Raw genomic sequence first — 5,608 nt, forward strand, 5'->3', positions numbered from 1 at the left:
GGAAATCAGACACACTCTGGCCTGATTTGCATCCCCAAACAATGAATCATGTAAGCCCTGAGACACATCCTACCACCTGGCCAGGGCAGGGAAGCTATCTCATAACCTCATCTATTACTGAATGTAGTACTCAGTCCCAACCATCTAGTAAGCCTGATCAGAGAATCTAGACAAACATGGAAGCCATCCTACAACCAACCTCACTAGTAGGGAAGCAAGCAGCAGTCCTATCTAATTGTTCTTAGTGAGTGATATAGCCCCAATCCTCATCCTCAGAGCTCAAACAAATGTCTCACTCAAATATAGATAATGATAGCTGGACCCAAATGCCCAAGGACATTATCAGCAGACACACCCAGAAATCCAAACTGAGCTGACTGAACAAAGCAAACCTATAAACTTTAGAAGAAGAGCCTGAGTAGAGACCTACCTTCTCATACAAAGATAAAATATAGACAAACTATTTAGGATACCCCTGAAGAAGCTTGGAACCATGACTGTAGGAGAGAGCTGGAAGAGAGCAAGTGAGTTGGTGCAAGAGAGAAATATAGAGATTGTCTAACATAAGAACATACCATCTTCTCTTTAGTGTCAAAGAAGTCTTGCTTAAACCAGATTCCTGCTGTCAACCTTGATGCAGATGATCCTCCAACAGATGAGGAAGATGAAAATGAAAATTTTGAAGAGGGGAGTGATGATGATGATTCTGTATCACCTCTTGCAGAACTAGAAAAAAATAAAAATGAAAGAGCTGAAGATCAGTCCAGGAAGGAACAAGAAGAGAAAGCTGAAGAAGAAAGAATACATATGGAAAACATTTTGAGTGGAAACCCTCTCAATCTCACTGGCCCATCACAGCCTCAGGCCAACTTTAAAGTTAAAAGAAAGTAGGATGATGATGTTTTTTTCAAGAACTGTGCAAATGGTGTAGATTATCAGAAGAAAGACAGGGGCCCCTAGGTGGCACAGTCAATTAAGCATCCAACTCTTAGTTTCAGCTCAGGTCATGATCTCAGGGTTGTGGGATCAAGCCCTGAGTTGGGCTGCTTGAGATTCTCTCTCTCTCCCTGCCCCTCCTGCTTGTGCTCTCTCTCTCTCAAATAAATAAATATTTTTTTAAAAAGAAAGGAGAATGACAAAAGATTTGTAAATGATACACTGTGATCTGAATTTCACAAAAAGTTCATGGAGAAATATATAAAATAATTGTTTTATGTGCTTAATTAAAGACCAAAAATGTAAAAAAAAAAGTTAAGAACAACAGAGAAAAGAGAGAATTACATACAAAGGAACATAAGACTATTGGATTTCCCAACAGAATCTTTTCAGACCAGGAAAGGGTGGAATGACATAATAAAAATATTGAAAGAAAATTACTGTCACCCAAGAGTTGTACACCTGGGGAAGCTGTCCTTGAGAAACAAAAGAAGGGATACATCTTCCTCATCCAAAAAAAAAAAAAAATCTGAGGGAGTATTACAACCAGACCTGCCTTATAAGAAGTCCTAAAGAGAGTTCTTTGAGTGGAAGTAAAAGAACACTAACACAAAAGCAAGGAGGTAGCACAAATCAAACTGGTAATGGTAAATATATAGATATAGTTAGATTCTGCAATATGGTAATAGAGTGCATAATTCACTTAAAACTCTAGTTTAAAAGTAAAAAAGAAAAAAAACATAATTAAAACAGCCATAACTACAATAATTTATTGTTAGACAATACACAAAAAAATACAAATTATAAAAGCAATAACCTAAAATATGAAGAATGAAGGTTTAAAGTTTACAAATTCTATTAAATTTAAGTTTTTATCAATAAAAATAGGATGTTATAAGCTTAAGATATTTTATGTAAGCTTCATGGTCACCAAAAGTAAAAATTCCGTAGTAAAATTAAAAACAACAATAACAACAAAAACATGATAAAGGAGTTAAAGAATACTGATACTAAAGACATTAAAACACATACACAAAACCCAGCAGGATAAGAACAAGGAACAATGGATTTACAAAACAACCAAGAAACAATGAACAAAATGACAATAGTAAGTCTTTATCTATCAATAATTACTTTAAATATAAATGGATTAAATTCTGCTATTGAAAGGAAAAGAATGGCTTAATGGATTAAAAAAAATATCCAACAATATGCTATTGACAAGAGACTCTCTAAGCCTTAAAGCACACATAGACTGAGAATAAAAGGATTGAAAAGAACATTCAAACAAATGGTAACAACTAAAACACCAAAAAAAAAAAATCAGGGGTAGCTTTACCTATGTCAGACAAAATAGACTTTAACCAAAAATGGAAAAAAGGAACAAAGAAGGTCATGATAATAGGGTCAATATATCAAGAAAATATAACATTTGTAAATATTTTTTGCAACCAACATTGGAGCACCTAAATATATAGAGCAAAAACTAACATCTAGAAGGAGAAATAGTATATGATAATAATTGGATACCTTAATACTGAACTCTCAGCAACGGATTAATCATTCAGTCAATATGAAAACAGCAATTTGAAGAACACTATAGACCAAATTGACCTAAGAGATATATGTAGAATATTCTATCCAATAAGAGCAGAATTCACATTTTTTCTCAAGCTCACATGGAACATTTTTCTAGGATACACTATGTTAGGCCACAAAACAAGTCAATAAATTCAAGAAGATTGAAATCATACCAAATATGTTCTCTGAACACAATCACATGAAACTAGAAATCAATATAGGAAACTTAAAAAAAAATTACAAACCCATGAAATTAAATAACACTCTCGTGAACAATCAATAAATCAAAGAAAACTCAAAGGGAAAATAAAAGGTTTCTTAAAAAAAAGAGAAGCACAATATACCAGAACTTATGGGATAAAGCAAAAGTTTTAAGGGGAATGTTTGTAGCAATAAAAGCCTACAATAAAAGGCAAAAAGGTCTCAAATAAGCAATATTAACTCCATATCTTAAGGAACTACAAAAAAAAAAGAAAGAAAGAAAGAAACAAACAAATTAATAGAAAAATGTTAACCAAATGTAGGAGTTCATTCTTTGACAAGATAAAATTGGCAAACCCTTATCTAAATCAACCAAGGGGGAGGAAGACCCAAATCAACACAATTATAAATGAAAAAGGACACGTTACAACTAATACCACAGAAATTCAAAGGATCATAAGAGGCTATTATGAACAAATATACACCAATAAATTAGACAAGTGAGAAGAATTGGAAAAATTATTGGAAACCTACAACTTATCAAGAATGAATCAGGAAGAAGTAGAAAATCTAAATAGGCTAATTACTAGTACGGAGTCTGAATCAGTTAGCAAAAATCTCCCAGTGATGAATAGCATGGGGCCAGATCGTTTCACTGGTGGATTTAATCAAATATTTAAGGAAGAATTAACAACAATCTTTTTCAAACTCTTCCAAAAAAATTGAAGGGTAAGAAACTCTCTCATTTTACCAGGCTAACATTATCCTGAAAACTAAAACCCGAAGAGGATACTACCAGAGGAAAAAACTATAGGCCAATATTTCTGCTGAATACATATGCAACAATTCTCAATAAAATGCTAGCAAAACAAATTCAGCAACACAACAAGCAACACAAGATCATTCACTATGATTAAGTGGGATTTATCCTGAGGACGCAGGTATGTGATAGATCACATTAATAGAATGACAGAGAAGAATCATATTATCATCTCAGTAAATACAAAAAAGCACTTGACAATATTCAGCATCTATTCATGACAAAAACTCATAACAAATTAGGCACAGAATGAACATATCCCAACATAAAAAGGCCATGTAAGACAAACCCACAGCTAATAGCACTCGCAAAAGTAAAGGTTGAAAGCTTTTCCTTTAAGATCAGGAACAAGACAAGAGTTCCCTCTTTCATGACTCCCAGTCAAAATAGTACTAGAAATCCTAACTAGAGCAATTAGGCAAGAAAAATAAATAAAAGGTATGAGGATTGGAAAGGAAGAAGTAATATTGTCTTTATTTGCAGAAGACATAATTTTATATACAGAAAATCCAGAAGACTCAACCAAAAATCTGTTAGATCTAATCCACAAATTTAGTAAAATGCATGACTCAAAATCAATATACAAAAATTAGTAGTGTTTTTATACATAAAAAACTTTTTAAAAGAGAAATAAAGAAATTGATTACATTTAAAATAGCATCAAAACCAGTAAAATCTTAGGAATACATTTGTCTAAGGAGATGAAATATATCTGTACTCTGAAAACTTAGATTGATGAAAGAAATCAAAGAAGACACACATAAATGGAAAGTTATCCTGTGTTCATTGGAAAAATTAATATTGTTAAAATGTCAGTAGTACCAAAAGCCATCTATAGATTCAAGATTCAAATGGCAAATTTTTACAGAAGTAGAAAAGACACTCCTAAAATATATATAGAACCACAAAGGATTTTGAATAGTCAAAGAAATCTTGAGAAAGAAGAAGAAAGCAAGAAGCATTACACTTCCTGATTTGAAGCTACACTATAAAGTTAGAAGCATCAAAACTATATGGTACTGGCATAAAAACAGACAAATAGACTAATGGAACAGAATTGAGAGCCTAAAATTAATCCAAGCGTATAGGGTCAACTAATACTTAATAAGAATACACCAATGGAGTCAAGAATACTCAATGGAGAAAAGACAGTCTCTTTAATATATGGTGCTGGGATAATTGGATATTTGCATGTAAGTAAATGAAAGTGGGTCCATATTTTACCTCACTCATGAATGTTAACTCAAAATGGATTAAAGACTTAAATGCAAGACCTGAATATGTGAAATTCTAGAAGATAGCATAGGAACAAACTCTTTGACATGTGCTATGGTAGTGGTTTTTTTTTTTTTAGATGACACCTAAAGCACAGCAACATAATAAAAATAAACAAGTGGGACTACATCAAATTAAAAAGTTTCTGCATAGCAAATGGAAGAATCAACAAAGTGAAAAAACAACCTAAAGAATTAGAAAAAAAAATTGCAAACCATATATCTGATAAGGGCTACTATCCAAAATATATAAAGAACTCATTAGCAAAAAACCCAAAAAACCCAAAAAACCCCACAAAAAACCCCTCCAAATAACCCATTTAAAAATAGCTGATCTAAATAGACATTTCTCCAAAGAATATACAAAAGGCCAACAGGTATAAGAAAAATGTTCAACATTACTAGTTATTAGGGAAATGAAAATTCAAACTACAATGAAGTATAACCCCACACATTTTAGAATGGCCATCATCAAAAAATGAAGAGATAACAAATGCTGGCTGGATGTGGAGAAAAGGGAAACTGTCTGACTATTTGTGGGATTGTAAATTGGTACAGCCACTATGGAAAACAGTATGGAGGGTCATCAAAAAAAGAGAAAAAATAGAAGTAACATCTGATCCAGCAATTCCACTTTTGAGAATACATCCAAAGGAAAAAGGAACACTATCTTGAGATGATATATGCACCCCCATGCTCATCACAGAATTATTTATAAAATCCAAAACATGGAAACAACCTATTCATTCATTGATGGATGAATGGATAAAGAAGTTGTAGTATTTATAAAGAATGG

The 5,608-nt window shown here is 32.6% G+C and overlaps 1 pseudogene; it reads left to right on the top strand.

The window, feature by feature from the left end:
- The first annotated feature begins 405 nt into the window (after positions 1-405).
- On the top strand, positions 406-1,206 carry LOC110576811 (annotated as a pseudogene).
- The last annotated feature ends 4,402 nt before the right edge of the window (positions 1,207-5,608 follow it).

The sequence above is a fragment of the Neomonachus schauinslandi genome, unplaced genomic scaffold (assembly GCF_002201575.2).
Source record: "Neomonachus schauinslandi unplaced genomic scaffold, ASM220157v2 HiC_scaffold_1914, whole genome shotgun sequence".
NCBI classification, from domain to species: domain Eukaryota; kingdom Metazoa; phylum Chordata; class Mammalia; order Carnivora; family Phocidae; genus Neomonachus; species Neomonachus schauinslandi.